This window comes from Chelonia mydas, chromosome 7, assembly GCF_015237465.2.
Source record: "Chelonia mydas isolate rCheMyd1 chromosome 7, rCheMyd1.pri.v2, whole genome shotgun sequence".
In the NCBI taxonomy this organism is placed as follows: domain Eukaryota; kingdom Metazoa; phylum Chordata; order Testudines; family Cheloniidae; genus Chelonia; species Chelonia mydas.
Window position 1 is genome coordinate 81,233,786 of NC_057853.1, and position 27,742 is coordinate 81,261,527.

Below are 27,742 nucleotides of genomic sequence, written 5' to 3' on the forward strand. Positions count from 1 at the left end.
AGTCATTTTTGACTCCTTTTGGAGTACACGCATGCCATAATATTATGGACCTTCAGAACTAGTATGTAGCAATGCTAAATCAATGAAGATGAAAATTTGAGGCATGTTTGGAGCTCAGTCCTTCAAGGTGCTGAGCACTCTGGCCCCATTCCATCAAAGAACTAAGCACACGCTTAAGGATAACTATGGACTGCAGCCAAAGTGCCCCAGAGTGCCCAACACGTTGCAGGATTGAGCCCTATGTAACGTGTATTACAGAATGACAGATTCTTTCCATCATTCTTCTCATTTGTCTAGCCAAATGGGATGTTGTTTCACCTTGCCCCACCATTTACTTTGAATTTAAATTGCCATGTTTAAACAGGGTAAGTTAAGGCAGATCTTTGTCCTATACACAAAGAAATAATGTAGCCACCTCTGTGATGAAAAATAGGAACCAGTGGCCTGATCCAGCAAAATTCTCATTGACTTCAATGGTGCAGAATGAACCCTCAGATTGGCAACTGGTAGACAAGACTCTGCACAATAGTGTAAGGAGGGGATATTTTGGCCAAGAAAAATGGGGAAAATCCACCTGCCATGGAATTTTTAATGTCCATGCAGAACCGACAGGGCCTTGGTTTTTAAGGTCTCATCCACTTAATGACATACTTTAGTCTTTACAGTCCCAGAAGCAATAGAAAAAAATCACTGTATTTTTCAGTAGTATAGATTATATTCACACCATTTGCATTGCTGCAGTTTATTTCTTCTATATCTTTTGGGCGCCAAATTCATCTAATTTGGGTACCTTGCAGTTAAAAGTCAGTGATTTCCTTTCAACCCACTAATGTCAGTCAAATGTTAATTATGGAATTAATCTGTGCAGGAGAATTATTTATTGAAGCAATTTGTTGTTATATATCTAGTTTTCTTGACTCTTACAAGAGATGTTTCACCTTTTTTTAATAGAATGTACAATATTTAAATGTACCTGTATTAAAATGATGAATTATGGATATGTTGTGATGGGGCATTGCTTCTACACATTTCCTGTACACATCAATTGATTTCTAAGACATTTAAATCTTTATATACTTTTTACATTTGGTACGCTGAAGTTTTCAGCTTGTATGTTAGATGTTCAATATAATTACTTGGAATACACTGGCATTGTAAGTGCTGTAATATACTTTTTATTAATAATAATCTTTATTATAATTATGATGATTTAGAGAGGTGTTTTTCGGTCCTTTTGAATTAGTTCAGATAGCTGGAAATGTCTAAGCTTTAATACAGATTCTTTACTTAAATTATAGCTAGTAGGAGGAGAGCAAAAGTTTATTTTTTTCTATATCCTTTACTACCTTATGATGTGCTTTTTCAGCCAAATCAAGCCTTTGTTTTTCTTCTTGATGATGTAAGAGCACTGATTTATGTTTTGCTTTTAATCTCAATAATTCAGAACATTATTCAGAATTATTATTATGCCAGTCTGAACATTTTTAAGAGTGCTTTCTAGACTAGTACAGATGACATTTTGAAGGAATAGACACTGAACTACACCTCTAGGAGTTGACCTTGGCCATGGAATTTGAAATATCGTATTTTTAAAATCTCCCAGTATATTTAAGTGTTGATATGTAAGACAGGGTTTGTTTGTTTTTTAATAACTAGATACGTTTCTTACCGATTCACATTTAACAAAATCAGTAACCTAGTCAGGAAAAGAACCCAGAGTCACAATCCAGTAGTCCATCTACTAGATGATGTATAGTAAAAATTAGAGACTAAAGGTTTAAATATTCAGCATGTATGGGGGAATAAAGATTTAGTCAAAGGACTTCCATCCATGAAGTGGGGATAATGGTACTTACCTCCTTGTAAGATGCTATGGGATCTATGAATGAAAAGTACTATATAAGAGCTAGATATTATATTATTATTATTATAAATGGCTTGGCCATTTCACTTAATTTTAAGAATAAATATGAGAATTTTCAGGACAAAGGAGATTTTTCTGAAAATTTTCAGTACAAGGTGTCAAAAATAGGACTTAGAATGGATTGCTGGTTGCAGCCTTAAATATGGAGCCATGACTATGACTTCATACCTGGAGAAGTCCAATTAATTCCCATGCATCATGCTGAAACTTTACTGCCAAGTATCAGAGCAGCAGTGGGGATTTCCATTTCAATTAGTGCCCTGTATGTATTCCTGTACTATTTGTGTTTGTTACATATGTTGTAAATACTTTCCTTTTTCCTTTTATAAAGTAAATGTAAATGTTTACTCATATTTTTTCCTGCCATTTGTAAACAGCAGCTGATCTAACTAATAAATCATAAAACCATTTACATGTCTTGTTTCAATTTTGGGACGAGTTTTTCTTTTTAATTACTTTTTAAATTATGTAATTATTATATGTTGTTTAGAAGGACTTTCAAGTAGTTCGGGACCCAAATGTCACTGGCATACCTTACAAATGTTATGAGATTGTGGGAAATGCTCTCTATATTGTAAATAACTAAGTTTTTTTTTAAAAAAATTAAAAATTCAGCACTCCAAGAAATTTTTTAAAATAAACCATTTTGCAAGAAACAAATAAATAAATCACATGATTGTCTACTGCCGTCTCATCCGCAGAAGTTCAGGTAACTAACACTTGCCCAAGCGGTGCTTATATCATTGGTGAAGCTGGTGCAGAAATAGAAAGTAAAAAAAACAAAAAGCCATAAATCATTTGGTATTCCCATTCTGCTCCAAAACAAAGGCAGTACACATTGTCCAGAGTCAAAATTCACCTCTTCCTGGGCTCTAGCTTTAATAAAGAGGTATTAAAATAAACTCATGTTCAAGACTTGTTGGATTATTTAGATTATTTGTATTAAAGTAGGACCTAAAGACTCTGCCTGATATCAGGATTTCATTGGGTTACGTACTGTACAAACACATAGCAAGAGACAATCTCTGCCCTGAACAGTTTACAACCCAGGTAGATCACACAGACAAAGAGTGGAAGGGGTAACAGAGGCACAGAGAGATGTAGTGAAGATCAGAAAGCAAGTCAGCAACCTCGTCAGGAAAAGAACCTAGAGTTGCAGTCCAATGCCCTATCTGCCAGACAATTTTGTCTCCCTTTGGGTGTTCCTAGGATTCCTCCCTTCTGATTTCTCTGCTCCAGATTCTACATTTCTCTGTCCAGAGGACAACTCCCAACTCTGTTATATCCAGGGTGGAGTTTAACAAACCACACCTGCCCTAGTGAATCAGCAGGACTTCATTAGTATCTCTCAGCGGGGTTCCAATACCTGGATGGCTCCACAGAAGACGTATACCACCCTTTTACAGGACCATTTTAATTTCAACTTCATTAAAAACAAATAGGTAAAATAAAGACCGATTACTTACCTTAGAGTAATGGCGGTTTTCTGAGATATGTTATCCACATGAATTCCACTCTTGGTACATGCTCCCCATGCATGCAAGATCAGGTTCTTTTGGCCAACAGTGTCCGTTGGGCCACACTTGTGCCCTAACAGTCCTCCTGTCCCCCATATCTGAGGGTATAAAGAGCAAAAGGGGCCCAACTGTCCCTCAGTTCCTTTATCAATACATAACCTCAGCAGGGTAGAACTCTGTAGTCACAGAGAAGGAGGGTGGGTCGTGGAATCTGTGTGAGCAACACATCTCACAGAACCACAGTTACTGCAGGGTACGTGACCATTCTCTTTTCTTCAAATGATTGTCCACATGGATTCCACTCTACTGTGCAGTTGCCTATTTGCTTGGAGGCAGGTACAAGGAGCCCTACTTAAACAAGGACTGCAGGACAGCCCTATCTAAACAGGCACCCAGTCTGAAAGTCTCTATTAAAGAATAGTGTCTTGGCAAGCGCCACATAACTGCCCTACAAATTTCAGGTATAGAGACATTCCTTAAATGGGCCGCAGAGGCCGAGGGTTACTGGAATGAATCTAGGTGAATCTAACCTGACTAACTCATAACATGTCCTTACACAATTGGAGACCCACTTAGATAACCTCTGTGAAGATATGGCTTGCCCCTTAACTCTGTCAGCAAAGGCCACAAATAGCCTGGGCATGTTCTTGAATGACTGTTTCCGGTTGATGTAAAAAGATGGTAACTTTTTCAGTTCAGCTTCCCAAAGGATTGAGTGAGGCTTGGGAAACAAAACCAGGAGGTGAATATTTTGGTTTATACAGAATTCTAAGACAACTGTGGGCACAAACTTGGGGTGAGGTCTGAGAGTGACCCTATCCTTATGAAACACTGTTTAAGGGGGACCTGCCATGAGGGCCTAAATCTCCCCTATCCTTCAAGTTGATGTAAAGGATATTAAAAAGGCAGTCTTCCCTGATCGGTGGTATGGAGAAGGTAGTATAGTGTACAGGAGGCTAAGGGCTCAAAGAGGCAGGATCCATTGATATTGATATTGTATGGAGTTTCCAAAGGGAAGGGGCTCCTGAACCAAAGGAAGACCCAAGAATAAGGCCCTAAAGAAATCTTGCCACTCTAGAGTGGGAAAAAACAGTATGGGCTTGCACAGATAACAGTGCTAGATTGACCCTTATGAAGTCGATTGAAAGCCTAAATTCTTTCAGGGTGAGCAAATAATCCAGTGTTGCTAAAATTGGTGATGATGACAAGTGTAAGAGATATATAGAACAGATATGCCTTAAAATGATTAATAACTACTGATTCCTTCTGGCCCTCAAAATAAGAAAAGCTATCCACTTCTGTTTATCCCAAAATAAGATACACCTAGGAAGTAAAGACAATAAGAAAACATTCACATCATGTGAGACACTTTGTCTAAGGACCAGAGGCGCGAACTTTGTTATTTGCCACGGGGGTGCGTGACCCCCCCTGCTCCACCCCAGACCCCGCCCCCACTCCACCCTTTCCCCCAAGCCCTCACCCCTGCTCTGCCCTGTTCTACTCCCTCCCCCGAGCACACCCCTCTCCCAGCGCCTCCTGCACGCTGTTGAACAGCTGATTGCGGCAGGCGGGAGGTAGTGGGAAGGAGGAGGAGGAGCTGCTTTGCGGTGCCCCTGGGGGAGGGGGGAAGAGGGAGAAGCTGATGCGCAGGGCTGCTGGTAGATACTGAGCACCCACTATTCTTTTTCCATGGGTGCTCCATCCCTGGAGCATCCACAGAGTCGATGTGGTAAGCACCCACAAATCAGCCATGGCCCATCACTTTTTACTGTTCATAAGGGCAAGCAATGGGGGAAGAAGGGGTGGAGAGGAACGACTGGGGAGTGGGGTCTTGGGGGGAAGAGGAGATGCAAAGGCAGTGGCATGGAGAGAAGAGGCAGCGCAAAGGTGGGGGCTCGGGGAGAAGGGGCAGTGCGGGGGAGGCATGGTTCAGGCACCAGTGACCCCTCCAATTTTGGGGAGCTTCTGCCGCTCCTGATGGGTGGGGAAGCTGCAAGTTAAGCAAACTTGAAATGACTGTCTTAAAATTGAAGGTTAAATTGGGCAAACTACCTGCTACCCCAAGAAATAAGTCACATGTTTTCACCCCCAAATTATTAACTATACATTGTTTTTTGTGTAAATCAAATATACCAAGTGGATAGCTTTTCTTCTTTCACCCCAAATGAGAAGCTGCCATTTCTTTGCCTTCTGAGTCAGCTCTACATCCTTCTATATAAGGATAATGTCTCTTGTTCTATTGTTAGTCCCAAATAATGTGAAATGCTTATGTACAGTACAATCAAAAAATGTATGACGTATGTCTGCCAAATTTAAAAAATATAAGGGAGTTTGCTGGTTTTCATTGTAAATAATTGTTGCGCTCTGGAAATAATAGGAATTGTCGAGCGCAAGAAAAAAGGAATGTAGAAAGATATAAACCAGTATATAACTTTGGAATAAGCGAAAATGCGTAAATTGTTAGTAGCGTTAATAATGAAATGCAATCCTTGAAATGAATCAAGCATAAAAAGCCTCCGATAAGAAAAAGAAATTGGTTATACACCATCGCCATCTACTGAACACGAATGGAAGCAGCAGAGAAACTGAGCTGAAATCTGAGCACTCACTTGACAAGTGTCCTATAGAAATCAGAGAGTGGTCCCCTGCAATAAGCCCTGAGATAAAACTGAGATAACCACGTGCAACTTGAGAGCTGACTGAATTCAGCAACCAGCTGCAGAATCCTAAGTGTGACCATCACTAGGACTATCCATGTGAAAAGGACTCTCCCCCAACCTAGGATTAAGAGGATAAGATGTGGTGAGATTTCATTTAAATATTTTATTTCACCTTCTATTCTTTAATACAAATAACTATAGGTTACCTTGCTAAGTCTACACCTTCCAGTGAGACATTACATAGCCATATTTTAGATTTTAACTCCTTTATAAATCCAAGCAAATTGACCTAACAGAGCTTGAAAACAACAACTTTAAGCAATTGGCTTTGAAATTCTCAATTTGTCTCTTTTGGACCAATCCATTCAAACAATAGTAACCACACTCTTAAAAGTGCCTTAAAGACAAGTGCATCCTTGGAAATGTGATAGATGTGTTAGGTACTAAAAAACTGATGATCATAAGTAAATGTCATACGAAATCTTGGTAATTTGCATTGTTCTTTAGTATAACTACTAAGCCTCAACTCCATTCTGTGATAATTGCTTTGCAGTACATACCTAGAACATTGGTTATGTCTATACTGGAGTGGTGAACTGTTGATTATATACTAATGTGGTTCTGGGTGAATTAATAAATTGTTGGTTGGTTAAGAATAAGAAAGTGTCCTGATCTGAGATATACTGTTCAAGATAAAAGCTCACCTGAAAAGAACCCAGAGTTAGAATTAGAAAGCAATGCTCCCTGAACTCAGTAAAAAGGGATTATCCTATTAGATTCCATTCTATATTGGCTATAAACTCTTATTCAATTGGCAAACCTAGTTTGTTAGATTTCAGTTTTAAAATCTAACTGGCACCTCAGCAAATGCATAAAAATTGACCCCCTTTCATGCTTACACCAGGGAGAAGTCTGGTGCTAAGATGCCCAAATAGGAAACCTCTTCAATTTAGCCTTTTAAGTCAGTCCGCCAGATTTCCTGCTTTAGAACGGAATGTCTGAACCTCAACTGAATAGCTTTGTTTGGTATACATCATCCAGGCTGTTACATGTAACAAAGCTTGATCTGGGTGTTGAATCTGACCATTTTTCTGTCAAACTATGTCAGGCAGGGCCAGTAGGGTGATAGGGGGGCTGAGTGATCTATCAGATTCGAATACCAGAACTGTCTGGCTCATGCTGGGGCTATCATAATTACCAGTCCTACATCTTGTCTCAGTTTCCTTAGTATCATGGGAATTGGCGGAAAGACATACATCAGTCCTGGTGTCCAGGGAAGGAGGAAGACATCTGTCAGGGAGTCTGGGTAGAAACCCTCTGGAGCAACATATCCAGCACTTCTTGTTCTGGCCTCTGACAGGTCTATTTCTGGGAATTCCTACTTGCAAAAGACTGGATAGGACTGGGTCTTTGACAGACCATTTTGTGATTGTCTGAGAACTGCTTGCTGAGTTGTTCTGCCACTGAAGGTAGGGGGACTCTCTCTGGACACCAGCTGAAATTGGAGCCAGGAGCTGGGGCAAACAGGAGAAACTTCCCCAGGATTCTGAGTCACGCTGGGTAAACACCTTGGGGAGACATGACCTGGACCAGTCTGAGTTAGTTGTACCTGCTCTCCGCCTTCCAGCTCCATCCTAGCCCTTAGCCCCCTGCACCAGACTCTGGTAGCCTAAGACCTAGGCAGACCCTAAGTCTCTATGCCTCACGTATAATCTCCCCTTCTTCCCTCTGTCCCCCCCAGCCTCATCCCCAGCATTCTGCCCCTTTTAGTCAGTGGCATTCTGGTACCTTCAGATTTAGGACTACACCAAGTGCTCCTTTCTGCCCCTGTCAGAAGAGGTCAGCACCAATGTAGCGGCAGGCAAATGGGGCCTTTGAATAAATGTAGCTCCAGAGCTTGGGCTGGAATCGTGACTCACTGGGGCACTAATAGAGAGAGACTGACCAGAGGGCTGAGACCTGGCTACAGCCTTCCTCTCTGTATGAGAAGAAGGCTTGCTTGGTCTCCCGAGGAGGAACAGCTTCATGTGGGCTTTCCTTGCTCTCCAGCTGTGCTTGGAGAAAGAGTGACATGCCCTCTTTTCTCAGCTTACATGTTGCTAGAGCCAGCATCCTGGGACTGCTATAATGAAAATGATGTTGTTGAACCTATAAAGGGATGAGAGGTGCATTCTAACTATGTGAAATAAAGGTTACTTACTTGTAACTATCAGAGGGGTAGCCGTGTTAGTCTGGAATGCCCCTCTGCTATGTACATCCGCCAAACTGGAAAGTCCCTGCGTGAAAGGATAAATGGACACAAATCAGATATTAGGAATGGCAACATACAAAAACCTGTAGGAGAACACTTCAATCTCCCTGGACACACAATAGCAGATTTAAAGGTAGCCATCCTGCAGCAAAAAAACTTCAGGACCAGACTTCAAAGAGAAACTGCTGAGCTTCAGTTCATTTGCAAAGTTGACACCATCAGCTCAGGATTCAACAAAGACTGTGAATGGCTAGCCAACTACAAAAGCACCCCCACGACCCTAGCCCACACCCCCAGCCCTCTCCCCTGACCTCTACACACCCTCACACACACCTAGCCCTCTGCCCTGATTCCTACACCCCCCACACACCCCAGCCCCCTGCCCTGACCCGACCCCTGCACCCCCCCTCACATGTCCCCAGCCCGGACGCTTGCACCCTCCTCTCACACCCCCAGCCCCCCCAAGCCCCATGCCCTGATTTTTGCACCCCCCACATTCCCACCCCCAACCTAAGCACCAAACGGGAGCTCCTGCACCCCCCCCCATTCCCATCAGCACCCCTCGCACCAAATGGGAGCTGCCCTGGTAAGCACTCCACACCCAAATCTCCTGCCCCAACGCTGAGCCCCCTCCCTCATTCTAGCTCCTGGCCAGACCCTACACCCCATACCCCAGCCTGCTCCTTCACCCCCAGCCCTGTGCTCAGTGCACTCCTACCCTCAGCTCAGTGCAGAGAGGAAGAGAATGGGCTAGAACCAGGGAGAAGGTAAGTACCCGCTCTACGTGGGCAGAGCCAGGATCCCAGACCGGCAGCAGGCTGAGCGGGGCCGGCAGCCGGAACCCTGCCTGGCAGGAGCCAACGGACAGAACCCCAGACCAACAGCGGGCTGAGTGGCAGCAGGCTGAGCCGCCCAGCCCACTGCTGGTCTGGGGTCCCGGCCGCCGGACCCGCTCAGCCCGCTGCTGGTCTGGGGTTCTGGCTGCCGGCCCCTTGCCAGCCAGGGTCCTGGCCGCAGGCCCCACTCAGCCTGCTGCCGGCCTGGGTGAACGGAACCCCAGACTGGCAGCGGGCTGACAGCATAAGATCAGCATTTTAATTTAATTTTAAATGAAGCTTCTTAAACATTTTAAAAACCTTGTTTACTTTACATACGGCAATAGTTAAGTTATATAATATACAGACTTATAGAGAGACACCTTCTAAAAATGTTAAAATGCATTACTGGCATGCAAAACCTTAAATTAAAGCGAATAAATGAAGACTTGGCAAGCCACTTCTGAAAGGGCGCCGACCCCTGGTCTAAAAGGTGCCACAGGACTCTTTGCCGCTTTTACTTGTAACTGAGGTTCTTCAAGATGGACTGAGCACATTTAATCTCTTGGCATATGTGCTGACTGGCGCAGCTGAACGGTGGAACTGCTGTAAGCAATGCCTGTTAATAGCCTTAGTACTTGAGTGCCGCTTTCTGTCCCTCCCCTCAGCGTTCCAGCACATTCAGAGCGTGTGACAGTGCTTACCACCTCAGTTCCTTCCATCACTAATGTGGAGCCTGGCTTAATTTGGACTCTGCAGAAGAGGGGAAGGCAGGCTGGGAGCGTGAATATGCAGAATCCGTCTCGAAGTAACCTTCTTCTTCTTCTTCGAGTGTCCTCTGCATATTCCCACTCTTGCGACAGTTTGGTCAACCATATACGGACATGGTACCCTAATTAAACAGATACTGGAGAACAGCCCTGCCAAACTGTGCATTAGACCTAGTAGTTGTGTCTAATGCATAATTTTTAGTAAAAGTATGTATCCAGGGCCGTTGTTAGGCATACGCGGCTGCGTACGGCATCCGAAAATTTGGGGCACCACCCTCGCTGGCTGTGGTGTGAACTCCTCTCCTCTCCGACCCCTCCCCACGCTGGGCCCACAGGCTTCTCCCCAACACGACGCCCTGGCCCCTCCCCTCCGCCCACTCACTCCTCAGGCAGCTGGATAAGGCCCCCGGCTTGGGCGGGGCCTCACGGGGCCAGGAATGAAAGTTTGCATGTGAGTGAGCAGGGGGAGCCAGGCAAGGCTGGGAACAGAGCTCGGGGATACCCAGAGGCTGGGAAGAGAGAGGGGGAGCCAAGCTTGGGGAGGTAGAGCCAGGTACGGGACTTTGTGGGGCGGGGAGGTGGAGAAGGAACTGGGCTGGGGTTGGCTGTGGGGAGCCAGGCTGGGAAGGGAAAAGAGCAGGGGGATTCTTTGTCTGGCTTAGTGAGCGAGCAGCGAACGCTCTAGGGCCTCCTGGGGAGCAAGCTGGTGGCCCCAGTGGGGGAGCAGCTGTTCCGAGCAGCCCCACACTGTACCTTCACTTCTCCCCTCTTCTGCCCATGTGCCCTGCCCCGCCGGCAACTCCCTGCAATCTCTCTCCTAGTCTCCTTTTCCCTTTGCCTCCCTCTTCTCTGAAGGTTAAGCCCAGATGCCAAGGATCCCCTTTGGACAGTCACCTTTACCTCTCCTCCCTTCCCCAGCCGGGATCAGCAGCAGATGGGGCTGGGAGGAGGGAGAGGCACACACACAACCTGGCTGGGGAGGAGGGAAAGTTAAAGGAAAATAAAAGAAGGTGGCCTTTGCTTTTCCTGCCCATTCACAATATTCTGGTGTCAACAGGAGGAAACTGACACTAAAACAAAAAGGAGGAGGGGGATGTACCTGGAGCAGAAAAGCAGCAATCAGGGCTGCAGAATGCAAGGGAGGGAGTGACCTCTTAGCTGGGGAGGAAGAAGAACTCGCACTTGACAAGGCTGGAGTAGCTGAAAACTTTTATTTAGGGAAAAGGGACATGATTTTTTTTTTCTTGTGGATCCAAGTTACTCCAGGGCTGTCTCTCAAGCTGGTAGCATTTTGAACGAGGGAGAGTTATAAACAGTGCAGAGTTGAAGGGGATTTTAAAGGTCCCTTCAAGAATGCAGCACCTTCTTCCTCACCCATGGGAAAGACCTTTAAAAACTGCCTTAAATAATCCAAAACAAGAGCCACTGTTCAAATGAGACTTGGCTGGTTATGGTTCCAGCCCCACTGTTGAAACAGCTTGCTGAGTTATACTCAGTACAATCCCACTGAGCCATGTGTGGCAACCAGGAATGTAAATCAGCGCAGAAAAAAAGACTGGTGCCTGAATATAATTCCTTTTCTTATTAAACTGCACATCCCAAGCACCTCTTTACTTTTCTGGATTAGAGGGAAATGCTCTATTTTAGGGAGAATAAAAGGCCATTTGGGAGTTGATGGCCCAGAGCGGTGGCAGGCAAGGGCCTGGATGAGGGCGGGACTCAGCAATTGGTATCAGCTATTTCCTTTTTGTCATTCAAATGGATTTTGGGTCATAGCTGACATCCCAGCCATCATGTAAAATGCTTCCCTGTGGCCTTTTGAAGTGCACACAGAGGTATCTCACTGCCAAGTCCCTACCCTAGCAGGGGAGGGGAGGGGAGGGCTGCAGGGTGATCTCCTACCTCCATGCAGCCAGTGGCCTATGTTTGCCACAGCTATGCTAGAGCCTCCACATTTATTTATTGACAAAATTTGCAGAATTTTAAAATATTGTGCGTAGAATTTAATCTTTTGGTGCTGAATTCCCTCAGGAATATGGGGTGCTGGGCAGTCAGAGCTGTGAGAGGGGTGCTGGGCAATAGAGGGGGTCTGCAGGTGGGAGATCGCTGGGCATAGGGATGGGTGGTGGAAATCTCTGGGTGAGGAGCCACTGGGCATAAAGGGGGTGGGGGTAGTGGGTGGTGTGGTGGGGCATGCTGGCAGTGCAGGGCTGGGGTTGGAGGTGCAGGTGGGAGGTAAGTGTAGGGGTTAGGGGTGAAGGCGGCACAATTAAACTGTTTTTAATAAAGTGCATGTGGCAAGTTTTCCATTACTGTAAGCTTATGTTTGTGTTGCTAAGAGCAAGAAGGGCATAGGGGCACCAGTTTAATAATACTGCATAAGGCCCCATAAATCCTAAGGACGGCCCTGTATGTATCGAGCTCCATGTGGTTGTTTTAGATTTCAATTAATGGAACATGTCTAAAGCATGCTGCTGAAGACACCCACTGTCCTGGTAGAATGTGTTTTAATGCACGAGGATTGTTTCAAACATTCTTATATCTCTCTCCTATGCACTGTCTGACCCATCTCAGATAAAGTCTGAGCAGAAACACCTTTTCCTTTACAATTATCTGCATAGGAAACAAATAGTTTGTGAGGTCTTGAATATTTCAGATCTATCTAAGTAATAAGATGTTGTGTTTAGATGTTGCTTGTAATTATTAGAATTGGGAGCACTGGCTGTTGGGAGTCTGAAAGGACAGGAAACAGGAAGGAGGAGGAGGAGTTGAAGAGGCTGAGGGAGAGCTACTGAGGGTGCAGCAGCAGCTTGGAAAAGAGGTTTCCACTTTATTTTTTAAAGTCCCGTTGAAGTTTGTTAGTACCTTGCCTGGCTACTACAACATATTGGCGACGACGATGGATCTTCTGCCTCTGAACCCACCTGCAGCCTTTCTACAAAGCCCAGGTGAGCCTCCAATTGCTTTTACTGCCTGGATCCATATGTTTGAGACTTATCTGCTTACAATCAGTGCTACAGAGATTTCTGAAGTAAGAAAGTGTGCTCTGCTAATCCACTGATTGGAGCAGAAGGGCAGCGTATATTTTACACTTTTGCCCTTGTAGACGATAAATATGAGACTGCACTCACTGCATTAAAGAACTTTTTTGTACCAAAAGTGAATGTAGTAGTTAATCGCTACAGATTTTGCCAGCGTGAGCAGAAATCAGGGGAGACCATAATGCAGTATATTGCTTCCCTGAGGAGTCTGATTGTAACTTGTGACTTTGGGAATATGGGAGATGAGATGATTAGAGACCAGCTCATTGAGAAAACAACCATGCTTCATGTAAGAGAACATTTACTTCTAGAACCACAACTTACACTAGAAAAAGCAATAACCATTGCTAACCAGATTGAGTCAGCTACAGCTGAAGCCAAAATAATGAGCATGGATACAGGAGGCACAATCCAGGCTGTGAGTCCTTTGCAGAAAAGTTCACTATCACTGCCGACAAACAATTACAAGACGAAAACTAATGGAAAACCACCAAATCAGCAAATTCAAAATACAGTAAAAGCATGCTTTCGCTGTGGATCCCCACAACACCTTGCAAGCTACACAGGATGTCCGGCAAAAGTAGCTCAGTGCAACCATTGCAAAAAGATTGGGCATTTTGCTAAAGTATGTCGCAGCAGCCAGTTTAATCAACAGGTGCATGCAGTTACAATACCAGATGTTACTGTGCTGAGCGTGGACAAAATCACTACTGCACATATTCCAGAACAAATAAAGTGCATGGTAAATGTTTCCGCCATACCCTCAGGCAAATCACACTCTATTCAGCTAATGTTGGACACTGGCTCAGCAGTATCTATACTACCTGATTCCATCTATTTGCATTACTTTAAAGATGTGCCTCTTACTGAGCCCAAGCTTCACTTGGTGTGCTATTTGCAAAATCATATTCCAGTACGTGGCTGCCTGCCAGCAATAGTTACTTTTGGTGATTGCTGTGTAACTGTAGAGTTCTACATTGTCCACAAAGGCACCCCTATCCTTGGCAGAGATTTACTGGCTGCTTTAAATCTCAGGGTAATTAATGGACGAATTGATCTTCCTCAGCAAAGCACTCTTGCAGTACACACACCAGTTTCAGCTGGGACCCAACACCAGGTTGAGGAGAAACTCGGCTGTGCTTATGAGTTTCTGCATAAAGTTAAAATGCGGAATAATGTGATGCCTGTACAACAGAAATTACAGCGCTTACCATTTTCAGTCAGGGAAGTTGTTTCAGAGGAACTTAGAAAACTTGTTCAAGAGGACATTATTGAAGAGACTGACTCCTTGGAATGGGTTTCACCTATAGTAGTGACACAGAAGAAGGGCGGAGGCATTCGCCTTTGTGTGGACTTAAGGGAGCCAAATAAAGCTATTGTGATTGATAGCCATCCTCTTCCTCACATAGGAGAAGTATTTGCAGAACTCCGTGGAGCAAAGATGTTTTCTACTCTTGATTTGCAGAGCACATACCACCAGGTTATGTTGCATGAAGATAGCAGAGACCTCACAGCATTTATTACACATGAGGAACTATTCCATTTTAAACGTGTTCCATACGGTCTCACATCAGCCCCAAGTGCCTTCCAAAAAATGTCATTGATTTTGAAGAATCAACATGGAGTTCAGTGCTATTTGGATGATATTATCGTGTTTGGAAATACTTCAGGAGGAGCATGACAATAACCTGCAGTCTGTACTAAACTGCATCAGCAAAGCAGGCCTCATGCTCAATAGGTCCAAATGCAAATTTAGACAAACTGAACTCTCCTTTCTGGGGCATACAATTTCACAGGCTGGACTAAAACCTGATCCGGCTCATATCCTGGCAATTTCAAATGCTCCTCCTCCAACAGATTTGCAAACCTCACGTTCCTTCTTGGGTCTTACCTCCTGGTATGCAAAATTCATTCCCAATTATGCTTCTGTCATTGAACCGTTACGAGAATTACTATGGGGAAGTTCAACCTTAGCGTGGACAACGGATACATAAGCTAGTTTCGAAATGGTGAAAGACTTGATTGTACATAGTCCAATACTTGCACTATTCAGTCCTGCATTGCCCACAATTGTAACTACTGATGCTTCTGATTATGGACTTGGGGCTGTCCTCACACAACTTCATGAGGACAACACAGAGAGGACTGTTGCATTTGCTTCAAGGACACTAAGCAATGCTGAGAGAAAATATTCTACAGTCGAAAAAGAAGAACTTGCTTGTGTCTGGGCTACTGAAAAATGGAGAACTTACCTGTGGGGCCGCACGTTCAAGTTGCGCACAGACCACAGCCCTTTGACGACGTTGCTCACCACAAAAGGACTGGGAAGAGCATGATATCGTATTGCTAGATGGTCTGTAAGACTACTCTCTTTCAATTATGAACTGGAATATAAGCCTGGAAACCAAAATGTGGTAGCTGATTGCCTCTCTCGCCTTCCTTTGCCTTCACCAGATAGTACACCGGAGGATGAGGATGTAGTAGTTGCACTTATTACAAGCACTCTTACTGCAGTTACAAGAGAACAATTTCAAGCTGCTTGTTCAGCATGTCCAATTCAACAAAAACTACGGGAATTTCTGACAAAGAGATGGCCCAGTAACCCTAAAAACCTTGACCCAGCTTTGCTGCCTTATTTTAGAGTTCGGGATGAACTTTCTTTGCTCGACGGCTGTGTGCTACGGGGTACACACCGGCTACTTGTGCCAGAAGAATTACAGTCAAAAACTCATACACCTGGCACACGATACTCATCAAGGAATTGTCAGAACCAAACAATGACTACGGGATCTGTATTGGTGGCCAGGGATGGACTCTCAAACTGAAGCACTCATAAAATCCTGTGTCACTTGCCAAATGCATGATAAGACAGCAGTGACATGTACCCCTCCATTACAGCCTGTTCCTCTTCCTGAATCTGCATGGGAAAAAGTGGCGATTGACATTGTAGGACCCTTTGATACTGCTCCAATTGACTGTTGTTATGCCATCACCTTAATAGACTATTTCAGTAAATGGCCTGAGGTAGCGTTTACATCGCAAATCTCTTCTGCTACAGTAATTAAGTTCCTCTCTTCAGTTTTTAGCAGGGAAGGTAATCCCAAAGAACTGGTTTCAAATAATGGTAGTCAATTTACTTCCCTGGAGTTTGAAACTTTTCTAGCAGAGAGGAACATTTTACACAGAAGGTCATCCGTATACTACCCTCAAGCCAATGGGGAAACCGAATGGTTTAACAGAAGTTTGAAAGAGAGTTTGCAAATGGCTCAACTGGAAGGGCAATTGTGAATAATCTTCACTACTGATCTCTTGCAAGAATACCAGGCTACACGACATGCCAAAACGCAAAGATCACCTGCAGAGTTACTGCATGGGAAACAGATGAATACTAAACTGAACATTGCTGGATTGTTAAAGGCACGACCTGAGGCCCCAGCCGAGGATGATGTGAGAAAACCAGTTGAACAGAACCAAGTAAAGTATAAGGCTTTCACAGACAAGCAGCGGGGTGCTAAGGAACCAAAGTTTCAGTGTGGTTCTTTTGTTAGAATACGAAAACCTGGAATTTACGCAAAGGGGACCATAAATTCACAGCTCCTCTTAAAATCATAGAGACGAAGGGACCGTACACCTATTGACTTTCTGATGGGCAGGTATGGAATGCTTCTTACCTTGCACCTGCCTATGCACCAAGCGGAGATTATGCCAACACCCAGTCTGCATTGGATGACTTCACCATAGTATCAACACAATAAAACATTGCACTGGAACCGGGGCTTGAGAGATGGCCTGTCAGACCCAGACAACCACCTGTCTGGACTAGAGACTGTTATGTAGTATCTATAGTGTTTTTAGTGTAATAATTCTGTCAACAGTATAGTGCCTTGTTTCCTATTTCTTCTTGTGGTTAGAACAACATTTATTGTAATTGGGAGAGTTTCTTAAGAGAGGAGGGAATGTGGTGTTTAGATGTTGCTTGTAATTATTAGAATTGGGAGCACTGGCTGTTGGGAGTCTGAAAGGACAGGAAACAGGAAGGAGGGGGGAGGAGTTGAAGAGGCTGGGGGAGAGCTACTGAGGGTGCAAACAGCAGCTTGGAAAAGAGGTTTCCACTTTAAAAAATAAAGTCCCGTTGAAGTTTGTTAGTACCTTGCCTGGCTACTACAACATAAGATAAAACTCTTTTCGTATACAAACAATGTAACTTTGATTCACTCTTGAGTATGAAGTTTTGGAAAGAATACCGGAAGGTTAAGTTGGTACATTGATTAACATGAAAATCAAAAATTACTTTAGGTAAAAACTAAGGGTGCAGTGAGAGCACTATTTTGTCTGTATAAAAGACTATAAAGGGAGGGTCTGCCAGTAAAGCATACAGTTTGCTAATCCTTCTAGCTGATGTAATTGTTATAATAAAAGCTGTTTTAACAGAAAGATGAAATAAAGAGCTAGTTAATAAAAGTTTGAATGGCAGAGACATGAGTTGTGTTAATACTACGTTAAAGTCCCATAGAGAAACTGGGTCCCTTATGGACAAGTAACGGTTTAACAGACCTCTTAAAAACCTTTCTACAATATAATGAGAGGAAAAAAGATTTCCCCTTTGAATAGGGTTTGCTGAGTCAGGAGCTGACTCAGTGCCTTGTCACTCAAATTCCTACCGGTATATGTTAATTGGGACATGATTGAAAGACAGGCAGTGGGCAGAAGTTGCCTATTAACTGAGTGGAGATACAACTGAGGGGCTAACTGAGTGGCAGTAACCCTCCAGCAGCTGGTACTATATAAGCAGACAGGAAGGAAGTGCTAGAGAGGAGAGTAGGGAGCCTGAAGGAAGGGAAGCATTGACATGACTGGTGGCTGCTACTACTGTACCCTTCCCCAGAAACATGTAGGGGAAGCTGGATACTGACAGTAAATAATAGCTGTGGCCTGCTGAAGTGATATAATAAAGTATGATGGTTAAGAACACCTGGAGTTTTGGTGGTCATTTACAGAGGCTGGAAAAGACTCTCATGGGACCCCATGACCTCCTCCACAGGACTATGAAAAGACTCCATTGTAGCTATATGGGCTGTAAGGAATCAAAAAGAATCTCTTATTCTTTAGAAACAGCAAGTACTCTAAAAAAACACTTGCATACGAGTGGATACTGGATCAAAACCCTTATCCGATACCCACAGTAGAAATTGCCTCCATGTTTAATCAGTATTTTCTAGAATTAATCAATACATGCTGCATTTCAAGAGAAAGAGTTCTCAAGATCAGAGAGTCCTACCACTCATGCCATAAGGTGCAGTGAATGAGAGTCTGGATGGTACACTCGTTCCCCTTGTTATGATAGTAGATCTGGTGATAGAAGTAAGCACTTGTGTGATGTTATATGATTAAAATATGAACATGTAGATCATTATTGCTACCACTGTTATATAATCACAACAAATCTTGTACAAAGTGTGTCAAGTAAGGTGTCACTGCAAAAGTTATGGTTTGCTGAATATGATTATCCTATTTGTAGGCATGTATTGTTTTTTATTTGAAGTTCTGAAGATTGCTATGTACCTGTATTTCAAATTCGTTTGCTCCTGTGGTATCACCTCCAGGGTAATTTGCATTCAGTCTGACCAGCACATTGTGAAGGGACTGTTCAAGCTGAATGGCTTATTAAAGAACGCTTAACTCACAATGGACCATAGAAGAGGCTTATCCACACCTGATGGACTTTCCTGTGAACCTCCTAACTAGAGTATGGGTAATGGCCTCTGCTATGATTTAGCGAAGCATGCAAGGGCATGTGACCCGATCATGTGACCCTAAACTCCATCTTATTACCTGTATTCTTCCACAAACTGGGCTGAGGGCTAAAAGGCCCTGGAAACATCTCCATTTTGCCTCTTTCCTGCTCTGATCTCCGGACTATGAGCTTATATTAATGGGAGCATTCTAACCAAGGGACTGAGGACCTTCCAATTAATTGGGAGCAACCAGAGACTTAACCAGTTAGCAATTTGTGCCATCACTGCTTCAAGTATGATCCAAGAACTCTTTGCAACATGAAAGCTCACCATCTCTACTACGAAATTGACCTCCAAACTGTATTCATTTAACCAATTCTCTTTTCTTTTTTAATAAATTTTAGTTTAATAAGAATTGGCTGTAAATGTGTATTTGGGTAAGATCTGAAATATTCATTAACCTGGGAGGTAATGTGTCCAATCCTTTGGGATTGGTAGGACTTTATATGATGAACAAGATTTTCAGTAATCCTTGTCATATTTGACTGGGTTATCTGGGTGGAAGCCCAAGGCTGGGCTACTTTAAGGGAACTGTGTTTTGGCTTCTGGGTAACCAGTAAGGTATTATAGAAGCTGTTTTGTGGCTAGCCTGATGGATCTAAGTATTGGAATGACCACCAGCTTTGGGGATGGTCTGCCCCATTCCTTGCAGTTTACCCTAATTAAGTAATGTCAGTGTGGCCCCCTGGGACCTCAGTCACAGCTCGAATTTCCCCTTGGAGAAGAGAAGCAAGTCCTGGGTTCTCTTGCTCCCTCTACCATGCTAGAGTAACAAGTATCATTTTGGCAGAGTCCTGCCTGATTTTCTTTACAGCCTTCAATATTAACAGAAAAAGTGGGAAAGCATCCATCAAATCTATTTCCCAACTGAGGAGAAACAAGTCTGTCAAGAACTGAGCATCTCCCCTATTCTCAAAAAATGTCTGCATTTGTGCATTGGGCATAAAAGGAAAAGTGTTTGGAGAGCATCTAGCATCGGTGGATGCTACCACAAATTAATAAGATCGGCAGTATGCATTATTATCTGATTATTCCTTGATTTATTTAAAGATCACAATTATTTCTCTGAAATAAAGCCTTCATGGATTTTAATGCAGGCTATTTGATTAATTAGTAATAGCATATCACAGGGATGGTGTAATTATTATAGCCGGAAAATCAGAGCGGTCAACACACTGCATGGCAAAGTTCCTCTGCAGGAAATCTTTATGGCACACTGTTCCTTTCAGGCAAGGTAATGTGCCTGTAAATTTCATCAGAGAAAAAACATCACTGCATCAGCAGTACCAGAATATAACAAACAGTGCAACTACAGAGAGTGACTGTCAAATAACTAACACCATGCAGAGACTTTACCAAGAAGAAAAAAAAAGCAAGAAAATTAAAATATAGTTTCAGAGGAAGTGAGTGAAACCAGTACCACGCATGCTACAGACTCGTCTACACTTGAACCACTACAATGGCATTGTAGAGCTTAAATGCGGACACTACCTACCCCAACAGGAGGAGTTCTCCCATAAGTGTAGGTTATTCACCTCCCTGACAGGCAGTAGATAGGCTGATGGAAGAACGTTTCCGTCAACCTAGCGCTTTCTACACAGGGACATAGGTCTGCGTAATTACATCACTCAGGGGTGTGGATTTTTCACACCCAAGTGACGTAGCTGAGTCTATCTAACTTTTTAGTTTAGACCAGGCCTAAGAGTGGGATGTAAACTGAAAAAAAATTACCCATCATCTTCTCCCCTCCCAATGGCAGAGCAATAAAGCACTTGTCCTGTACCAGAAGACCCAAGAGACACAGTTTGGATGCGCAGGACTCTGCATCACTCCCCATATGCTCTCCAATCTGTACTGAAAACACCTAGAGTTCCCCAGCAGAAGGGCAGGCTCAGGTAGCTTGTTGAGAAAGGGTTGGTTGGATTCTCTGGCACAGCTCCACACAGGGATGTAGATGATGTAATGCTGAGTATCATTTCACTGCACCTAACTTTTAGCAACTAGAAAAATTACATGAACACACTATGACCACAAAGACTTGAGTTAGAGACCTAAATCCCTATACAATGAATGGGGAACAACAGGAACCTTAGAATACGATCCAGAAAGCCAGCATGGCAGGTCCAGAGGCACCTAAGCTAGCTAATGGGAGATGCCAACAAGAGGGTTATGTTCTATGCCCTGCCCCTCTCGAAGATATTCACCTATGACCAAGCTACAGGGAGGCACCTAACTGTTTAGCAGTCCATGAACGGGAATTCATCTCCTAGAGTCAGGTGGTTGAGGCACCTAAATAATTTCTTACAGGAATGAGTTAGGTGCCTGTCTCATTCTACACAAAATGGCCAAAGGAGAACATGCCCACCTCCTTTTTTATCCCAGTGGTTAGTTCACTTACCTGGGATGTGGAACACACAGGTTCAATTCCCCGTCTCTGATGGAGGGGAGAAAGATAGGGAGATCGCTGATGAAATCCTCTCAAGGGAGTGCTCTAAACACTGAGCTATGGGACATTCTGACGTGGGGCTCCCTCAGTCTTTCCTGTTGAAGCCATTCCATGGTGAATAAATAATGAGTAGTTGGAGCAGCGGGACTGGACCCACAGGCTCCCACCAACCAGCGAGGTGGGTGACCTAGCCACTGGATTAGTCATTCTGTGTCAGTGACTATTTAAGTATTTATCCACAGTGGATCAGACATTGGGCCAATGAAAGAAAGACTATGACTCTGTATCGAGCGGTTAGGGTACCACCTGGGAAATGGAAGACCCTGGGTCCAACACCCTGCTCCAATCACTTTGATTATTTATCTACAGTGGAACAGCTCCAAAAGGAAACACTGAGGAAACCCCACATCAGAATATCCCCTAACTCAGTGGTTAGAACACTCTCCTGAGAGGTGGGAAACCCTTTTCTAAATCCATTCTTGCCCTCAGACTGGGGGAGAGGGGGAGGGGAGAGACAGGGAAGAAATTTAACCAGGGCATATTCTAAGACCACCTACCAGATCAGGCCCTGCATGCAACTTAGGCTGCCGAACACCTATTTTTCCTGGTTCATGAATCACACTGGGGCTTAAGTGGAAGATAGGCATTTGGATGCCTACTGGGAGGCAGCAGTATGCATGATCAGAGTGCCAGGAACATTGGTGCCATGGGAACTTTTACCCTCAAAACATATGTGCTGAATGAGTTTAGGCACCTACAGGGTTCAAGTGAGAGTTTCGTTGATCACAGTGGAGCCAAAATTCGGACTTCGTGTCTAAACCTGAAACTTAGGCACCTAAGTACTTTTGTAGATCTAGACCTCTGCCTCTTTGAGTGGCAATGGCTGTTCATCTAATCCATGTGATCACATGTATCACTCACAAATTAGCCATTTTATCCAATTAACTTTGCTTGAGCCAGCCTGTCCTTTCATTAGGGATGCATGTTTTGTTATTCAGTTTTTTAAATCCACAATTTATATAATGTTTTTATTGCAGACTAGGAACTCCTTTTGCAGCAGCATAGGGCAACAAGCCACAGGAACCAATTGTGGCGTCACTTCCTTTAAAAAGTCATAATAAAAACATATTGTGATTTCTATGAGCAATTTCTGTAGAAATGGTAGATAGTACCAAATGAAATAGCTGACGTATTTACATGTCTTGGCTATCTTGAGAGAGGAGAAGTATATAAGGATACTCTCTGGAAGTAGTATCTAGCTAACTATCCACAATACCCCCACAATCAAGAACCTTCTACAGCCATAAGAAATTATATGTAGTGTCCAGTATCCCACAAAATCATATATAAAAGAATTTTTCTGCATGCTTGTCATAAACATACAGCTAAGGGTTGCATAAAATCCCTCCTTTACCTGTAAAGGGTTAAGAAGCTCAGATAACCTGGTTGGCACCTGACCAAAAGGACCAATAAGGGGAGAAGATACTTTCAAATCTGTGGGGGAAGGTTTTTGTTTTGTGTTTTCTTTGTGTTCTCTCCAGGTCAGCGAGGAACCAGGGAAGGGAAAATACATCTCCTAAAGCCATATCTGAACTAAGCATCTAAGATTACAAATTGTAAGTAATAGGAAGGAAATGCGTTAGATTATCTTTTGTTTTAGCTTGTGAATTTTCCCTGTGCTAAGAGGGAGGTTTATTCCTGGTTGTTGGTTTTTTTTGTAACTTTAGAGTTTTGCCTAGAGGGGAATCCTCTATGTTTTGAATCTGATTACCCTGTAAAATTACCTTCCATCCTGATTTTATAGAGGTGCTTCTTTTATTTTGTTTTTATAATAAAATTCTGTTTTTAAGAACCTGATTGGTTTTTAGTGTCCTAAAAACCCAAGGGGCTGGTCTGTGCTCATCTTGTTTACCTAATTGGTTGGTATATTATTCTCAAGCCTCCCCAGGAAAGGGGGTGAAGGGGCTTGGGGGGATATTTCAGTGAAACAGAAACTCCAAGTGGTCCGTTTCCTGAATCTTTGTCTAACTCACTTGGTGGTGGCAGCAGTACCCATCCAAGGGCAAGGAAGGATTTGTGCCTTGGGGAAGTTTTTAACCTAAGCTGGTAGAAATAAGCTTAGGGGGTCTTTCATGCGGGTCCCCACATCTGTACCCTAAAGTTCAGAGTGGGGAGGGAACCCTGAAAATGCTGATTAGAGCAGCCATTGTTTAGCAGGAAAGAAAATAGATGAACTGGTATTCAAAAGCACTCTACTATTCACACCTGTCCTACGTCTTTGATTTCCTTTCTTGCTGAGCAGTGGTCATAGCATCTGCTTTGAACAGATATAGGTTTCCAAAAGTTCTTAAGCAAATTCTAAACTGTGCCACTTTCCTCTAGCTAACCACAAATATTACCCCTCTGATGCATTTTGTCATGTATAATTAAAGCCATTGTTCCAACAGCAATCAAGGATATACAAAGATGGACAGAAAATGACCCAAGACATTATGTATGTATCAGCCATTAATAGTATAGAAATGATCCCATATATGTATACAAATAAATGAATTATAGATGAGATTTTTTTCACCCCTCTCTAACCCCTTTACGCTGGATAAAAGGGCAGGAGTTGCATAAAGGGGCTCTAAAACTTCCTGATCCACCCAAGAGAGAATTAATTACTCGAACACAAGAACCGATGACAGCCACAGGCTGCCTTCAAAGGACACCCTTGCAAGACCTAACACATACACTATGCACTGAGATGTGGCTCAAGGTAGAAGGCACGTTAGGGATGGGGCCAGTGCTGCTACCACCAGGGAAGTCCCAGGGCTGTCTATATAAAACCAGGGGCTTGGGCACCCAAGATTTGGGAGGCTGCAAAAGTGGCTTAAATCCACCTTAGCACCCACTCTCCTGGGCTGTGAGTTCTGTGTGCTATGCCTCTTAGGTACGTCTATACCGAAGCTGGAAGCGTACTTCCCAGCTCAGAGACAGACACACACTAGGTCAGCTTCAGCTAGTGCACTAAAAACATCAGTGTAGCTGGGGGAAGCACAGGCAGTGGCTTGGGCTAGCAGCCTGAGTATGTACCCAATGGGTGAGGGCAGGTTTGTACTCAGGCACCTAGCCTGAGCCACTGCCAGTGCTAACCCCAGCTACTCTTCTATGTTTATAGTGCTAGCACAAGAAGAGCTAACACATCTGTCTACTTGTGCTGGGCAGCATACTCACAGCGACAGTGTAGATGTACCCTGAGAGGAGCGGCACAATCTTACTCTATGTATCTTGAAATGCTCTGGGGAGCACCTTTGACTTTGTGATAGGTTGGTTTTAATCTGTCCTCAACTCAAACTTGATATAAAGCAGTATTAATATCAAGAATGAATTATCAGAATTATATAAACCCATTATCTTTAAAAACAAACAGACCCTGTAAACACTGTCGGCAGGTGAGGGCATTGCACTGATGTAGTTATACTGATGTAGATGCACCAGTGCAAACCCCTCATATAAACACACCAGGCCAGTATAAACCATGACTTGCAGTAGTGCCGCTGACCCAAGCATAGGTAAGGCTTCAACTGGCTTCACGTTGACATTCCAACCAACACCAAAACTCGCAAAATGAGACAAAGTGCAGATAGTCCTTGGAGGGGGTGAAAAAGGTAAAAAGATGCAAAAGTGGACTGGGAAACAACTCTTATGGGCATACAACTTCAAGGAACATTTTCAGTTATGGAATTTGTACAGAAAAAGAGGATCCTAAATTGTTTGTTAACATGAAAATTACAGTGATGAATGACTTTGATAAAAGCATGTGAAGCAGACTAGGACGGCCCTCTGCAAAAACATTTGGGGATGCTGGTAAATTAATAAGCTAGGAAAATCAAAAACATGAAAAGTGTAACGGTGCTACAAGCTGGGTCAGAGGGGAGAGGGATAACAAACTGAGAGGTGTCTCTCTTATACGGTTAGTGCAAAAAGAATCAGGGAAGAAAAGGATTCAAATTTAAACTGATAAAAGGAAATACCTTTTTTGCATAATCTATGGAATTCATTGCCACAATATATCATTGTAGCCAACATCTTCGTAGGGTTCAAAAGATTAGATATGTACATGAATAATACTAAAAACAAAACAAAAAAATGAACAACTTTTGGAAAAGATATAACCACTCATGCTTCAGGGCTCTTTAACCACTGGGTGTTAGGAAACACAGGAAAGTCAAATACTCACCAGCAACTACACACCACACCACAGAAACACTAACCCAGGAACCAATCCCGTAGCAAACCTCATTGCCTACTCTGCCACCATATCTACTCTAGCGACACCATCAGAGGACCCAACCACATCAGCCACACCATCAGGGGCTCATTCACCTGCACATCTACTAATGTTATATATGTCATCATGTGCCAGCAATGCCCCTCTGCCATGTATATTGGCCAAACTAGACAGTCTATGTAAAAGAATAAATGGACACAAATCGGACATCAGGAATGGTAACATACAAAAGCCAGTAGGGGAACACTTCAGTCTTCCTGGACATTCTATAAACAGATTTAAAAGTAGCAATACTTGAACAAAAAATATCAGAAACAGACTTCAAAGAGAAACAGCAGAACTAAAATTCATTTGCAAATTTCACACCATTAATTTGGGCTTGAATAGGGACTGGGAGTGCCTGGCTCACTACAAAAGCAGCTTTGCCTCTCCTAGAATTGACACCTCCTCCTCAATTAGTGGGAGTGGACTACACCCACCCTAATCGAATTGGCCCTGTCAACACTGGTTCTCCACTTGTGAGGTAACTCCCTTCTCTTCACGTGTCAGTACATAATGCCTGCATCTGTAATTTTTACTCCATGCATCTGAAGAAGTGTTTTTTTACCCACGAAAGGTTATGCTCAGATAAATGTGTTAGTCTTTAAGGTGCCACCGGACTCCTTGTTGTTTTTGTGGATACAGACTAACACAGCTACCCTCTGATACTGGACAGGAATGTTATGGAATTACTGCCTACTGCAGGGTTTCTTACAACTTTCTCTGAACTATCTGGTATTAGCCACTGTCAGACACTGAACTAGATAGACCACTGGTCTAATCCAAATCCAGTATGGGATTTCCTATATTCCTATAACCAGCTGGGGGAAAGAATGTATTCTCTAGAAACATAAGGCTTTGGTTTCTTTACTGCAGCTAGCCCTCCTGAACCTATCTAGTTGAGCTCTTGTAGTTTATGACTGGATATTTTACACAAACCATTTATTTTGTTTTAATCTGAACATGCTATTGCTAATAAATTCTATTTTTAAGTAGACCATTTGAGTCTTAGATTCCTTTGAGGTATGGTCACTGCACTCAGGAGAGGCAGAAGCAACCTATAAGTGTGTGGGGGGAGGAGGTGCAGTTGCCCAAACAGTGGCCCCACCCCATCCCATGCCCCTCTTCCCCACCCCTTGCTTGCTCCTCTCCAACCCCTCCCCCAGTCACTCACCATTACAACCTCTAAAAAGTGGGAGGGCCATGGCTCCCGGTCTCCCCTGTTCTGGTGCCCTTGACTGCAGTATGTGTTGTTAGGACCACTTATGAGAGGCAGTTGGGAAGAAAACAGTCCCTTGTCTTGACCAGTCAGTTGACTCAACCTTCACCAAGAAATGAACCCAATATCAGATGCAGATAGTAGGAACAAGGGAAAGCCAGCTGACCACGAGGAATAGGAGGATGGAAGACAAGACTCCTCTGAATTCCTGATCTTGATCAGAGCCAGGGAACAAAATTAGTATTTTGGCCTCAACAGAAAACAAAAACTGGGCCTCATCCAAAAGCTGGCAGTCTGTGCTCAGGAAAGTCCTGGGAAAAGGAGTGGTGTTACAAGTCAAAACTTAAGTGCATTAGCATACTTTTGTTGGATATATTGATAACACAGCACTTACCTACATTATGTTTGGATCTAAATAGTTCATGTGTGCTGATAGAGATTTGATTATACTGAAATATACCAAAACCAGATGTGCACACAAAGTATGGTACAGATGTGCTACCCTTTCTGCCTTCCCTTTATAATTTCTATTGTTGCCATAAATTAAAGAAAAAAAAGATTAAAACTTCAGGTCAGATCTCCAAGGTAGTCTGATTTTTAGGCTGGCCATATCCGAGTATTCTTTTTTGGGTGAGCTATATTTCATTTGCCTCTTTTATTCTTTACCTTATAAGGTCAAGCATAAAGTTCACCTATCCTTTTGGTTGAGAAAGGCTATAACAGAACTCCCTCAGGAGAGTGTTAACAGTACCCTTGGAACAGCTGAACAGTGTCATTCAAGTCATGTACCGTGCTCCCTCCCCCGTAAAGGAGAAAGGCCCAGATCCTCAATGGTATTTAAGCCCTTAACTCCCATTGAAATAAATGGGAGTTAGGGGCTTAAATACCATTGAGGATCTGGGCCTAAGTCACCAAATTCAGATCCCAACTTGCATTTCCTGCATAACAGTGCACCGAGCTATCATAAATCCACTATGATGGTCAAAATT

General features: G+C 43.4%; 1 long non-coding RNA gene across 1 annotated transcript in view; it reads right to left on the reverse strand.

Moving 5' to 3' along the window:
• Nucleotides 1-2,342: 2,342 nt before the first annotated feature.
• LOC122466515 overlaps nucleotides 2,343-27,742 on the reverse strand; it is a 29,157-nt gene continuing 3,757 nt past the window's right edge. The window contains exons 2-4 of the long non-coding RNA XR_006292109.1: nucleotides 8,302-8,377; nucleotides 3,391-3,539; nucleotides 2,343-2,676 (exon numbers count right to left, since the gene is read on the reverse strand). This is a non-coding gene — a long non-coding RNA (uncharacterized LOC122466515). The remainder of the gene's footprint in view (nucleotides 2,677-3,390; nucleotides 3,540-8,301; nucleotides 8,378-27,742) is intronic.